General features: G+C 34.3%; 1 long non-coding RNA gene across 10 annotated transcripts; it reads left to right on the forward strand.

Moving 5' to 3' along the window:
• The first annotated feature begins 6,210 nt into the window (after nucleotides 1–6,210).
• Nucleotides 6,211–14,536, forward strand: LOC114321555 (uncharacterized). 10 transcript variants are annotated; one of them, XR_014339940.1, is made up of 8 exons: nucleotides 6,283–6,634; nucleotides 8,725–8,797; nucleotides 8,874–9,010; nucleotides 11,763–11,839; nucleotides 11,932–11,975; nucleotides 13,172–13,330; nucleotides 13,497–13,607; nucleotides 14,187–14,536. It is a non-coding gene; the product is annotated as an uncharacterized LOC114321555 (long non-coding RNA). The 10 variants fall into 10 exon arrangements; XR_014339942.1 differs by having other exon boundaries at nucleotides 11,763–11,796; XR_014339944.1 differs by lacking the exon at nucleotides 13,172–13,330.
• Nucleotides 14,537–16,044: the final 1,508 nt, after the last annotated feature.

The following is a 16,044-nucleotide window of genomic DNA, read 5'->3' on the forward strand; positions in this document are numbered from 1 at the left end:
ACTCTAAACTTTCGCAGTACTCTCGTGTTAAAGGGCTACGGGCCTTTGTAACATAGGTCCTTTGTGCTAGAGGACTCTAAACTTTTATAGCACCCTTGTTTGAGATATCTTCCTTGCTTTGTCTTGTTTTGCCACTGACGGTTTACCGCGTGGGTCTTGTAAGTCCTTTCGTGCTAGGGGACGTTAAGCCTAAGTAGCACCCTTGTTAAGATATCGGCCACCGACGGACTATGAACGGGTGTGCTCGATGCCGAAGTTATGATTTGTTTGCTCGGAATGTCATCATTTGTAATATGTTGATGCTAGTAAGCATCCCTTGAAGCTTTAAAGATTTGTTGATGGACGAGGTCCATCCCTTGTTACATAAAGTTTTGATATGTATTTGTTTTGAAAAGACTTCGGCTATTATTCATGCAAACCCTTTATTATTTATATCATTCACTGAGTATCCAAGCTCACCCTCTCTATTTATATGTAGGTGATGAGCAAGAAGGCGATGACGCCTAGATGTGATTCGCGAGCTTGTTTTGGATTTTTGATTATGTCGGCTTGACTTGTATTTACGTCGGCAGTCTTGAAAATTATGCTTCTCGATTTGTAATACTTGTATTTTGCACACGTCAGCTTGAGAAGCCTTTTGATCAAGATGTAATTTGTACTTTGCTTCATTTGTAATTAAGTTGTAACCCATGTGAAGATGTTTGCTATTTTATTTGACTTATGCACAACTCTTATGGACTAATCTGATTTGTATGTATCGCTTCCGTACTTGTGAGCCCCATATATTTATACTCTGTTGTGTGTGGATTTTGAAAGTTGGCCTTCGATAATCTCGGATTACTGGCCATCACGGCACCAAACTACTAGGGGCGGTTTGGGGTCGTGACAGTTTGTGAATATCATGTTCTTTTTTTTTCTTTTTTTTTTTAATGTAGTTTGAGGAATTAAATGAGTACATAAAGTTGAGGGTGCAATTTATGAGTATGAAATTCTGTATATAGCTATAAACTTTAAAAATCAAGAAAATATAGTAAATGAATTTTGAACTAAATTTTTTACAGTAGATTAATTACATATTGAATTGCATATCAGAATTTTCTAATAATTTTTTGGAGTCAAAATCTATATTGACTGGTGCGTTCAAATCTGTCCAGAAAACTAATGTAAAACAGTAACTTCAGAAGTGTCATTCTCTTTGGGTATAAATCTAAAAATTATCAAATCAGTGTCATTAGAACCGGTTGCGAGTCTAGTTTCTTACATTTTTGTCCTTGCGTTGATTGCTCCTGTATACTAAGAGAAACATTAATTTCTTTAAAGTGTTGTAGAAAGCGACCTGTTTGGATATAATTAATTGTAAATAATTATTTTGATAAACAAATCAAGTAAAACCAATTGGATTTGAAACTTATGATATATTAATTGAGATCTGGAGGGTTTTGGAATTTTTCGAACAACGTAGAGTGGGTTTTGTAATTTTCAAAGTTAGCGAATAGATTGAGAAAGTTTGTTTAAAATTCTATTTTATTTTAAGGTTACTTTTAATTAAGTTTCGATTTGAACCCATGTCTTGGGTGATTTTAGACCTTGAAGAACAGGAGTTTAGGTTATATTTAAGAGTAACGGTGAGTTGGGTTGAGCCGTGTTAGTGCGTTTTAGTTTGGGGTACTTAGTTTCTTATTCTTTAGTATTTTTAAATTAGTAGTGACGTATAGTTTTCATACTTGGTTCAGGGCACTAGTTGGACTTTTATACTCTATTCGAGGATTACATTATTCTGTTTTCAGGTGAGTAGTTGCATGCTATATGTTTTTTTGATAAATGTTTCCCTACCCTGAACTGTTGGAAAATTAAATTGTTGTTTCAAGACTAAACTGTTTTGATAAATTATTATATTATCAATGAAATTAAATTATTTCTAAAACATATGTAAACTTGGCATATTGTAAACTATTTGTTATGGTCTAATATTTATAATGGTGAACTACCATGTTTTGCGAAACTGTATTGTATTGATTATCGGGACCATCTGTATATTTAGTCCAGGGAAATTATTCCACTGTGTGTGGTGACTCTGGCCACTAGAGAAAAGATCCGGGTTGGGCCGTGATGACTATAGTGCTCAACGATTGTAAGGAAAAGACCTGGGTTGGGATAGGTGACCTTCAATTGGATCGTCTTAGAGAAAAGACCCGGGTTGCTACCCCGAGGATGACTCTTGGTTCGATATTGGATTCAACGGGCTTATTGCCTTGAGAACTTCATGGCATGTTACTTGTTATTCTTGGTACTCAGAAAATTATTGGTGTTCATGTTGTAATCTATTTTAAGTGAAAAATGTCATTTATCATGTTCTTGAGAGACATAAGTATTTTAACTGTTGACCTGTGGAACCTTCTTTTCGAATCAAATTATGTTTATCAAAACCATATGCCAATCTAGTTTCTGTGATAAATATATCTTATTTTGGAATTGAACCATATTTTCAAAACTGTATTTACCATCCCGGTTGCTATTCACTGAGCTATCAGCTGATTTAGTTGTTTATCATTTCTAGGTGTTAGAAAGACTTGGAATGGACTCGTGGCGTAGCGGGGACTCAATTGCATGGACCTCTAGGACATACATTTATTTTGTTTTAGATTGCTATGTCAAGTTAGTGTATACTTCTTATTATTTTTATTGAGGTTTATTTAGGATCATTTTAATATGTGGGTTGTGTATATCCCATAAGTTTGGATGGTATTGATTACAGTTGGTTATGCTGTTTATATTTGTGGCATGTCACTGGATTGAGTTTTGGTTATCTATTACTAGACTATTGTATAGTTATTCAATGTGATTATGGATTCGTGTTTAGGCTTACGTATGCCTTGGGCAAAGGCCCTGTGGGCCACAGCCAGTCATACCCGAGTTTAGGTGTCACGACCTAAACCCGGCCCTATGGGTTTAGCACCGTAACCGGCCAGTAATCCGAGATTACCGAAGGCCTGCTTAACAGTAATACAGTAAAACAGAGTACAGGGCCTGGCGGAAGCCAAAACAGTAAATAAACAATGTCCAATGAGCTGTGACAGTCTACACATACATGTACAGTCATTCAGAACTGGGATCTAATCCCTAATAAACAGTACAGTAACAGTCTAGACAGTAAACAAAACAGTTACAGGGACAGATGGGGAATATTAAAACACCCCAAAGCCAAAGCTTGAACGGCTTGGAACCTCACAGTGAGGCACAGTGGTTGGCTGACAAAACAAAAGCTTGCCTGACGCTCCTAGCAGCGGTCCGGTGCCTGAACACCTACATATATATATGAGCAGTGAGCTAAAGCCCAGTGAATAACATAATACGTAAAGAGGTTTAGGATGAATGTCTTTTCAATATTTAAAACAGTTCATCGATTCAGTATATTGGTCAGTCAGTTTGTGGCTCATATTTGATGCTGTAACAGTCATTTAGAAATCATAGTAATCGTACGTGGCACATCCGTTAGCAGTACTAGTAGCAGTGTCAGTACAGTAGCAGTAACGGTAACAATATAGTAACAGTACAGTAGCAGTACAGTAACAGTAACAGTAACAGTAACAGTAACAGCACAGTAGCTGTACAGTAGCAGTACAGTAACAGTAACAATAACAGTAACAGTAACAGTACAGTAGCAGTACAGTAGCAGTACAGTAACAGTAACAGTAACAGTAACAGTAACAGTACAGTAGCATTTCAGAAAAACAGTACAGTTCTTATGGATTCAAGAGGTGTCTCGCACAGACTCTAGAGGTGGCTCACTCTGTAGCACTTAGTTCCATGCAGCACTTTGCTCCAAGTTTCACAGATTATGACGATTATATGTGGTACATCCAATAGCTAAACAGTACAGTAGGTCTTAACAGACCAGGTCTTAATAGACCAAACAGTGAATGATGGCCATCATATCAGTAAACAGTAGTGGTTCCAACATGGGAACCGACAGAGATCTCTGTAACAGTAGTTGTCAATAACAGTAGTTGCTAAGGATGCCACAATACAGTTCAGAATATAGGTCGTACATTCATTCATTCAGTTAACAATACCGTTCAGAAACAGTTCAGTTTAATTGTTCAGAAGATAATCAGTTTGAACATATCTTTACACAAATGTTATTCACAGAGTTCTGGGCTATAGTAAGCTAGAGCGTCTCCTCGAAAGTCAACCCTACACAGTCAACAGATCGAACACACACTAAGCTACACAGTTAGGAAAGATAATAACTTAACCCCTAATTTGCCTTGGTGTGTTATACATCTATATCCTCATTAAGATGTCTTAAACTAGGCCTAAGAATGCCTAGAATGAGATGAGGATGCAAAGATGCACTCAGAAAACATTTTCAGAAAATCAGAGGTCCCGCTCGAGCGTAGATTTCCCCGCTCGAGCGGACATGCTGACAAAGGTCTCCGCTCAAGCGTACATTACTCCGCTCGAGTGGACTGTAAAACAGTGCAAGATGCTGGGAGCTCGAATTCCCCGCTCGAGCGCCACTTTCCCCGCTCGAGCGGGAGACCAAAATCTGGAAAATCCAGAGTTGAACTCCAATGCTCAAATCAAGTTTCAATGCATCAAATTCGATCCTTTTGGGCTAATTTTCTGAAAAACACTTCAAAACTCATAATATAACATGTTTCAAAGATCGATTTGAGAAATCAAAGCCCAAAGGTAGTTCAATTAAACATGATTTCAAACCAAGTTTCAAGAACATGATGGACATGCAATAACCATGAATTCAATCAACCTCAACACTTCAAACACTTGCTCAAAGAGCCAATTCTTCTTAAAACAAGATGAAATCATGCACTTTGACATTAATATGAACATGCATGTGAGGAATTATGAACTACAACCTCTAAACTTCAAAATACATACATGCATGCAAGCCTTAAGCTTCAATTCAACATTAAGAGGCCAATTCTTGACTCAACTCTTCAATTAACATGGAACATGCAAGAACTAGCTCAATTCATAACAAGAGGGTGATTACACTACCTTAGGTCTTGTAGTTCAAGAAAGGAAGCTCAAATGGGCAATCTACACTTCAAATCTTCAAGTTCTCTAAGCCAATTCACAATGAAATCAAGTTATCTCCTCTTTCTCTCTCTCTCTCTCTCTAGTTCGGTTATGCTCTCAAAATGAGCCGAGGAAATGTTTTGAATGAAGTGTAATATGGTTCAAAGATGGTCCATATAGTGGGCCACTAAGTGGTAGAATAGTAAATAAGTCCAACTCTTGTAATTTACCACTAGTTAATCTAATTTAGTCATACTAAATCACATTTTAGATAAATATGCCATAAAATCATATAAATTCCAATGGTCACAAACATCAATCAATTTCAGATTCGGCCGCCGATAAGGCCTTCAATTTGTAGTTTAATGCATATGACATAAACAGATAATTTAGGCAGTCAAACAGATAGATAATGCTCTTAAACAGATACAGTCAGTTAATGCTGGATTTCAGTCAGTCAGTCAGTCCAGTATTTCAATTAGTTCGATTACCAATCGTAATCAGTCTCAGTTTAGCAGTAATCAGTGACAGTATCAGTAATCAATGGTCAATCAGTGATCAGCGATGAGGGTTGTTACATTAGGGTATGACAATTGTGGTATCAGAGCCAGGTTATCGAGTTGCATATCTTGCATTTCATCATTTAGACAAGGTCTGAGTCCCTAGAGTCCTTAGTAGTGTGTGGTTAAGTTAGTTTTGTTTAAGCTTGTGTTGAGCTTTTCTTGATTTCATTTTGAAGGTTAAGAGATATCACCTACACTACAACAAAACTGACTTTTTACGGCATCACATTAACGGCATACAATATATGCACGTCATAGTTTCTCACTTTTACGACTTGTTTTTTTTGCACGCCGTAAATACTTTTCCAATCACGGCGTGTCTATTGCGTAGGCGGTAAATAGTAATAACGATGATTTTTTTACGGCTTGTAATGCAGGCCGTAAATAATAAACCTTTCTATAACATGCATATAGCATGCCGTTAATACATTAATTATACACGACGCACATACGCCAACTATAAAAAGTACACAACACCCGCCATTAAAAGTATCGTACTTTTTACGACATACACATCGCTCACTGTTAAAAATATTACCTTTTCACGACACATAATGCATGTCGTGAATTGTATGATAAAAAAAACGCACATGAAATTTGGGGCGCCAATCACCACAACAGAAAAAAAAAAAAAAATCGATTTTTTTTTTTTCTCTAAAATAACTATTTTGCCTCAATTTCTAGGGTTTTCTCATTCAACATTTCGTTGATAATGGCTGATCTCACATCTAATTTACGCAATTTGGTTACGATGGTTGATGGGTTAGTGACTGAAGGTTCTCCTTCGCCTAAGGGGAGTTCACACATCGGGAAAGATTTACTGTTGGAGAGGGATTTGTTAACATTGATGGACATCGCAAAGCGAAATGGGGGATTTTAACAAGTCTTCCATCAGCCGGATATCCAAAATGCAGAACAAGGGCACTCTGAGCCTATAACTGTTACTCTGGGGGCTGTTCTTGGCCATGATCTTGGACAGGGTGATGCTGGTCTAAGTCAATCAACAGGGAAGCAAACTCCAAAGCCAGGTCAGAAAAATGATGAACCTTCGACTGCTGGGTCAACTAGTGGTCCAAGGAAGAAGAAAAAGTAATGTGTTTTGGCGCATATTCCCATTTTTGTAAATGTGTGTGATTGTATTTGGTTGTCTATCATGTTATTAAATATCTGTGCATGGAATGTAAGGGGTCTTAATGACTCCGACAAGCAAAGAGAAGTTGCTAATTTTTTGAGAAAGGAAAAGATCAATATTGTAGGTTTGCTTGAGCCTAAAGTGCTTAAATCTCATCATGTTAGTATTCTTAACCATGTTTTGCATAATTGGGAGGGTCATACTAACTATGATCATGCTACTCTTGGTAGAATTTGGGTCTATTGGGATCCTGCATTTTGTACTATTGATATTTTGGATATGTCTGATCAACACATCATGTGCAAAGTGACTGTTTTGGATGGGAATATGACATTTTTGTGTATGCTCAAAATTCTTATAGCTTGAGGAGACCCCTTCTCCAGAGTATTGAAGAGTTAGCTGTTGTTCACAAGTCTTCTCCTTGTATTTTCTTAGGGGATTTTAACGCAATTAGAACTCCTTTTGATAAGGTCGGGGGCAATCCTAACTGGTCTGGTAGTAAAAATGAATTTCACCTTTGTGTTAATTTGGCTAAGTTGGATGACCTCAGCTATGGGGGTTGCCAATTTACCTGGGCTAATAATCCGGGTAATGGGAATTCTATTGCTTCCAAAATTGATAGAGCCCTGGTGAATAACAGTTGGATGGGGTGTGTTTCCGAATTCTCATCCTTATTTCCACCCTTCTGGTACCTCTAATCACTCTCCTTGTACTGTGATCCTGGATACTCAGGTTTTGAGGGTTCCTCAACCCTTTAAATTCTTTAATTTTTTGGGCTGATCATAAGGGTTTTTTACCTTTGGTTCATAAGGTTTGGTGTAAGTATATTAAGGGTTCTCCTATGTTTAGGGTGTGTTGTAAACTTAGGGCCCTTAACCCTGAGTTCAAAGCCTTGAACAAGAAGCATTTCAGTGATGTCTCGGTTAGGGCCTCTATTGCTAAGGAGGAGCTGGATGGTGTTCAGCTTAAGCTTTGCTATAGATCAAACTTGACAACACATGTTTGGTTTTCATTATATGTTGAATTGTTCTCTCCATTTTCTAGTACTTGTGATGTTTTTTCCTTTAAAATAAGTTGGTTTCTAGCTTAAATTGATTTTTCATCTACAAATCTCAATTTTCTTATTCTGTCGAGATATGTGAATTATTTTTTCTTTGTAAAATTCTTTAAAATAAAAAATTTGACGTGGAACAAACTTATGAAAAGACATGTTAATTATCTACGTTATGAGGGTTAAACAAGTGTCGCTTTATGCAGCTACTTATTAGTCTTTCTTTCTTGAATTAATTTCTTGAATTTTTTATTATTATTATTATTATTATTATTATTATTATTATTATTAATTTGTTCAGGACTAGAGTTGGATTGTTGTTGTTACTTTGTTAAAAGTTCAGTTCAGAAATGGCTTGGAGTGGGAAAATATTACCTTTTAGGATTGATTTCTAGTTTTTCGTCCACTGGATCTAGAGACAGAACTATGCTATGGCCCGGGGTGGCCATGGCCCCCTCAGCCCTTGATAAGCCTCTATGTCTATGCTTGCTGGTAAATAAGAATTCAAAAGTTTTCAGAATAGTGTCCTCTCCAATATATATATATATATATATATTTTCTAATTTTGCTGGGCATTTCATCAAGTTTCTTGCACCTTTTTTTTATTTCATATCTATCCACCGCCACTTGTTACCAAATGAAAAAGGCTCAAGCAATTTTATATTTAATTGTCTCTAGTTGTTAGGTAATTTCCCAATGAAAAAAGCTCAAACAATTTTATATGTAATAAAACAAATACAAATACATGGCATACACTAGTTTATTATTAGATAAATGGATTTTTTTTGTTTGGTATTTGGTTTGAAATTTGATTGTCAAATTAAAACACCTAAATCTGTTATGATTTAAAAATGATTTATGAAGATGAAATTTGGGAATGATGGAGTTTATTTTGAGAAGCCTAATGATTCACCCTATTACATTGGATTGGATAGGGTTTCCAAAGATTCTTACGATTCGTTGAAGAATCCCAATGGTATCATTCATCTCGGATTATCAGAAAATAGGGTATGTTTTTGTTTTTCTTTGATTAATTTTCATTGTATTGGTTTTGGGTTTGAGTTGATTGTTTTTGTGGTTATAGCTATCACTGGATTTGATTGAGAAGTGGTTTTTGCAAAATTTCATTGATTCTATACTTGGAAGAGGAGGAAGTGGGGGTTTGAGTATAATGGAATTTCGACATACCAACCGTTCGATGGAATGCCGGAACTAAAAGAGGTAAGATGTTTAAATGATTATAATTAATTGAATTTCTTATTTGGGTCTGTGTTTTGATTTGCAACTTTACTTCTTTGAAATGTGACAGTTAAAATGCTCAGTTGGTAGGTATGATTATTGAAAATATTGGTGTAGATTCAAACTAATCAGTAGCTTTTTGTTTAGTAATATAATGACAAGATTATATCAGTGTGTTTGGTTTGAGTTTTTTGGATTAAATTTTTTGAAAATTGAGTTTTTTGATTTTCGTATTTTTTTGTTTTTAGTGAATATTTTTAAAATTTTAAACATTTTTTTTTTACTTTTTTAGATGCACCTTACTTAGATGTATCTAAAAAGTAAAAAATTTGTGAAAAAATATTTTAAAAAATTAATAAATACATAAAAATACAAAATATGTACGGAATTCTCGTATTTTTTTTTGTATTTTTGGTATTTAGTGAATTTTTAAAAGGTTTCTTTCACAATTTTTTTACTTTTTAGGTATATTTATGTTAGGTATTTCTAAAAAGTAAAAAAAATTGCTTAAAATATTAAAAAAATTTAGTAAAAATAAAAAAAATACGAAAAACAAGAAAGTAGAATTTTCTGAAAAGAGTTTTTGGAAAACTCTAACCAAGCATGCATATTAGTTTGCTGAACAAGTTTGCTGTACATCTTCGTTCGATAGTACATTTACTACTTACTGTAGAAGCTTCCCTTGCCATAAGATCTGTGAAGTGAATGATATGGTAATTTTAAGCCTATATATATTGTGGAACCAGTTGATAACTAGACGAAAATGATATTCATGGATCACCACTGCACTCCATGTTCGTCAAAATTTGAAACTAAAAGAATACTATTGTCTCCAAAAACAAAGAACACATAAACAAAATTGAACTGGTAGCAGACTTGATTTTAGCAAAAATTTGACTGCAGTTGGTCTCAAGCAAGCTCCATGTGAGATTCCTAATTTGCTTCTTTCTTAGCCACTTTTCTTCTTTGTTTACTCTGGTTGTACCAGAGGATAAGAAGAGTGACTAATGGGTATAATATAAGTTCACTGTTCTAACAAAATGCAGTGTTGAAATTTACCCTTTAAATGTTTATATGTAGAAGATTGATGTCTTGACATGAAACTGGAATTGATCAAGTCATATCACAGTAAAGGTAGGAGCAATACAAGTGTGATTTTATGCCTAAGTACGGTTTTTAAATCCTTTATAGTCTATCTATGATACAGTGGTATTCTTTGTTCTTTTATTATTGTGATTTGTAAATATTTGAAGAGAGGAATTAAGTATTCTGTATTGTAAAAAATAATGTGCTATTCTTGTAGAATTAATATTTACTTAAATTTTATTTATTTGTTCAGAACTTTTCTGGTGTTCGGCATTATGAGTCTTTTCGATTTTTCATGCTTTAATAGTGTTGTGATTTCTATCTTGCTAAAGATTTAGGGTATTGAAGTTTTATATTTTGGATTAAAATGTGATATTTTTTTTAGAAAGATAGAAATCACAACACAATTAAAGCATGAAAAATCAAAATGACTCATATAATGCCGAACAGCGAAAGAGTTCTGACCAAATAAATAAATTTAAGTAAATATTAATTCTACAAGAATAGCACATTATTGGTTGTTCATAGCAACGACTTTGATACCAACATGATAATTAGTTTGTCATCATTGATAAATTGCCTTCCTTTTGTTCAGGACAAACATGGTAATTAGTTCCTGTCAATTTTTGCAATTTATACTAAAAACTATGTTAGATGTCAAAAGTTAAACATATATATTATTCCTATTTGTTAAATTTTATATTGCATCTGGATGGAGAAATAGGTGGATGAATTTGTACCTGGATATCTACTTTTAGACAATTTTCTGTTCAATTTCTGTATGATAATGTGGTAAAAAATGCTAAGAAGATATAATGAGCAATTAAGTATTACGAGTCATGAGTAATAGTCAAAGTTTAAGTGATTAGATGGAACTGCCTTTGATGATATAATAACTGCTAGGAGTATAAGAAGAATTAAGGATGGATTTCTATGTGCTAGTTTATAGTTGAAAACTTTCTTTTTGCTGAAAGAGCTAAGGCACTGCAATCATAAAATCTGCTCGAAGCTTGATGAAACTTTCTGCGAAAGTTGAACCAGCAGGAATTCTCACATGCCTTGACGGCGACGGTATCTACTCTTTTCGTTCATTCTTCGATTGGGTGTATTTTTTTAATCTCTTTTAAACTGTTCTATGTTCAAGAGTTAATATGCAAAGCTAACAACTTCTTGCAGAAAATCTTCAAGGGTTTCACTCCAATTTTCTGTTTGTTTCCCTAGAAATTGCATAAAGGTTTTTTTTTTTTTTTTGGCTGAGAAAATTAATCAAATAGTCAATGTGGGGTTCTTTTCTCTGTTTGGTTGCTGAGAATTGGAGTGATAAATATTCCATTGAATCTTGAATATTATATGAACTGAATTTCTGTGTGCAAAATTACTTATGCATGAAATATATCAATAGCACTCTTAAGTCTTGAAATCAAAGGCAAAATGCTGGTATTTTGTTTTGAAATACTGTGGTAATGTGACTGGCCAGACTGGCCATCACATTACACAGGGAATGATATATATACATATATATATATATATATATTATGGAGAACACAGTTCTTTGTAATCCTAAGTGATCAGTAACCCCTCTAAACTAAATGTAATTCAAATTTGACTAGTTCACCTTGCCTAGTTGATCGTTTTGTTCTGAAAACAGAGGAAAACCAGTTTTGCAAATCAGTATGAAACGGGTGTGTTCTTTTCCATTTTAGATTGTGTAGCTACTACACTGAGGTACAAACATGAACTCGTTTGACAATCATTTATTTTTCTAAGCTTTTTGCTCCTCTGCTTTACTGTCTTTGATTCTGGTCCACAATGCTCAGGCACTTTCCAAGACATTACTAATACTGCTGCTAGGCAAAAAGAGGTGCAATCTCCATCCTTTTAAAGTTTAAACCATTGACTTTGAAATTTCTCAAATTGTTTTTTGAAGTTCTACATTGAAATAAACCGAGTTTGTGTTGCATTTGTGAACAAATTATGGTGCTTTTGAAGATCTACTGGGGAGATGCTCGGGAGAAGATATGTGAAGCAATTGATTAGATTCCTCTTAGTTGCCTTGTTATAGGGAACCGAGGCCTCGGCAAGCTCAAGAGATTAATTATTTTGAAATTACTTTTTGATTATAATTGAAATCTACTAGTCTGCAGCGTTGAACCATTTTGGTGTTTGGACTTCTTTTCTGGATCTTATATATTTTTGGCAAGTGCCCTAAATTTTTTAGCAAAACCGAGAAGAGAGGGAAAAGAAAGAGGGTTAAAAAATTAGCTAACCTTTCCATTGGAGCCCAAAATTGTAGAATTTGGTTGCTAATTGTGTAGCACCTGACACTAGCATATACTAAGCCATCCACTGTTAAATGATTTCAGATCCATCATCTGTATTTAATGATGAGATTATCTTCCATAAATTGCCGTAAAGTATGTGATATTTATCTGTTACTCATAGTCGTTGAATAAATTTCCAATAAGATACTAAATCAATGTGGTAGGGCAATGTGAAAATGATAGGATAGGACATAACACTTGCATTTAAGTTTGTTGTTAAAGGAAAATGATTGTTATGGACATAGCACTTGCATTTAAGTGGTGTCTTAATCATTCAATAATGGATTTTTGATTCTTAGGCATATTCTCACCAATGGAGGACTAAATTTGTGGACCAAACCAGTATGAATCTTTGTTTAGTTAGCTGGACCAAAAATGTAAAGCAAGCTAATTTGTGATAGATTGAAGGTGGTTGTTGGTGTCTTAATCATTCACCTATGGATTACTGATTCTTAGGAGTGTTCCTATCAATGGACTCATTTTGTGGGCCAAACTGCTATAAATATTTGGTTTAGCTGGACAAAAAAATGTGAAGCAAACTAGTTTGTGACAGATTGCTGGTTGTTGGGATCTTTTATTAGCCTCTTTCAAGGCAGATCCAAAATATACTGTAATTGAACGTCGAACATCCCATACATGCCATCCGATCGCATGAAAACAAATTGTGAATGTCGAATTTGTTGTAGTGTCTGGATTATAAGAAAATGAACTGATGCTTTATTTATTTATTTATTAGGTAATTGAAGTAGATATACCAAAAATTAGAGTATAAAATATGAGGCTCAATGTACTCGCAAAGAGGACAAAAAAGATGATTGAGCAAGCCATCAAAACAGAGCATTCAATTTAAGGTTTAGAGAAGCAATGTGGAGATGTAACCCGATTACATGTGGAGGTAACAGTAAAAAAAATTTGTTGAGTGACTTGGTTTATATAAGGTGTGATCAATGCCTTGTTTGTAAAAAAAAAAACATTTCAAACTGTATATACATGTGGAAGATTAGGAGTTTTCGTTATTGAACTCTGATTCATAATAATAATGTATTGAGAATCAATGACAGGTAGCTATTACTTTTTATTCTAGTAGATGTTTTGGGTATTTTCAATTGGAGAAAGACGAGTTAAAGACTTGAAAGACTTGGCTTCTTATCGTCCTCAGTATCACAACCAAGGTACCTTTTAATACTACATTATGAGTACTCATTATAACTTTTCTGGGTCATACATACCTAGCATATAGTGCAGTACTGTACACAACTGCAAATCATTGCAGCATTTCATGGGGATGATATAGTATGAACATATCAGATTCTTTCTGTTCGACTTTTCTATTTTGTTATGAAAATTACTTCCAAGTAGTGAGTTGATCATTGACAATGTTGTTGGCTATCAAATATTTAATGATCTTTACTTAGTGATCCACAACCTAAAAATTCAGGGAAAAGGTATATATGTTTGTGATGGTCTTTTTGAAATCAGGATGTGTGTTCCCCTATTTGTGCACAAATAAGGATTTGGAAGTTAATGCTTCAAATTATTTCTATGGTACAATGTTTTGGGGCTTGATATCCTTCTTCATATAATATTTTTGGATCACGAGTTATGTGTAAACTGCTGTTCTTTCTTGACGTTAGATTATAATAATAATTATTTTGTGTTTTATTTTCATTCTTTATTTTGGGTTAAGGGGTTTAACCTTGTTTTATTTCTGCTTTTTAAATCTATTGATCTCCATTCCATTTATCATATAGGTCTCTCGCAGACATGTCAATGAATGTTACAGGATGATGGAGGAGATGGTTCAAATGATGAGTATGAGCCCAATAGTAGCAGTGACGATGATGATGGTGATGGCTAGTTTTTGAGGATTTTGATGAATAGATTTCTATAATCTTTGAATAGTTTTGGATTTTGTTTACAAACTTATATATGATACAGTTTTGGATGGTTTATAACTTTTTGAATAATTAAGAACTTAAGGATAGTCTTTTTGGATGATTTTGAACTTGAGCTTAGTTTTTGGATGTTGGGAATGTATTAATTAACAACTTTTGAATATTCATAATTTATGGATGTAGTTTATTTTTTTTGCTTGAAACAATATTTTGGTTGTTGATTGATATTTTGTGAAGCTTGTTTGTAATGTTTGTTAGATTGTACAAAACAAGTCAAAATAGAATCTGTTGAATTAAAAAAAATAATAATGCACATTCTACGGCATGCTGAGCAAGTCGTATTACATATTCTACGGCACTCAATCAGTGTCATTATTTGTCTCACCAATTAACGGCGTGCAAAAGTAGTCGTGGAAAAAGTAACGACGACGCACAAAATCTACCGTTAAATAGTTTTTAATGGCGTATTATAGCATGTCGTTGATAATGTAATAACAACGCACAAAATTTGCCGTTAAATAGTTTTTAATGGCGTATTATAGCATGTCGCAGATAATGTAATAACGACGCACAAAATCTGTCGTTAAATAGTTTTTAACAGCGTACGAAGCATGTTGTTGAAAGTGAAAGACTTTCCATGACTGGTCATAATATGACGCGCGCTACACGTCGTAGAAGGGTTTTACGGCGTGCATTGCGCGTCGTAAAAATCCTTTTTGGTTGGGAGAAGAAGTGTGATTGCTCTTGGAACTGATCAGCCAGCCGCTAATCGTAGAGTTTCCCCTGCTCCTATTCCTCCTTTAGTAGCGCCTACTACTGCACCATCTGTTGCTCTAGTGGTCCCTAAAGCGCCATGAGTTGTTCTTGCTACACCACCCGCATAGGTTTTGCAGTCATTATTGGGACTACTGAACAATCATGTAGCCCCGTAACCAGCAGTTCCACTAACTTTAAGTTTGGATAGAGGTTCTTTATTTAAGAGGTTTATGAAGGCAAAACCTCCTGAATTTCTTGGAATAGTGGACCCTACGGAGGCAGAGGCATGGGTACTAGAGATGGGGAAAATATTTGATGTTCTAGATATGAGCTTTCTGCGACTAGGTTTTTGGTCACTAAAAGTGTTATTTCTTGTAGTTATTTGAATTTGTAGTATTGTTGTTAATTAAAGTTGTCCAATAACAACACACATCAATAAAGGTAATACATGTTCTATAAAAAATTAAGTTATTCGAGCTTGATTCGTGTTTGGCTCATTAAAAGTTTATTTGCGATTTGTTCATTATGTAAATGAATCAAACTTAAACAAACTTTCAAACTTGATAGGTTTTCGAAGCAAACTTGAACATTGTATTACTCAGTTCGTTAACAGCCATACTTCTACTTTTTGCTAAACAAAAATGTTATGGACCATGAAAATGTATCCCAAATTTTATTTCGAAAATAAATATATATTAATTGACTTTTTAAAGTAATTTTATTACATTTTAGTAGCTAGTGATGTGCAAAATACTATCCTATCCATATTGATTTGCTTGTTAACCAGGATTGATTTAATTCGCAATTTGAAATTTATAATTCACTTGCAAAATCGTCTCACTCTGCACGCCCATTTATATATATATATACTAGCGGTAACCCGTGCGATGCACGAAAAAATAAACTATATATATTTTGTGTGATAAATAAATTATCTTAATTTTAAATTATATCTTAA

This window comes from Camellia sinensis, chromosome 9, assembly GCF_055761805.1.
Source record: "Camellia sinensis isolate YWXY chromosome 9, ASM5576180v1, whole genome shotgun sequence".
In the NCBI taxonomy this organism is placed as follows: domain Eukaryota; kingdom Viridiplantae; phylum Streptophyta; class Magnoliopsida; order Ericales; family Theaceae; genus Camellia; species Camellia sinensis.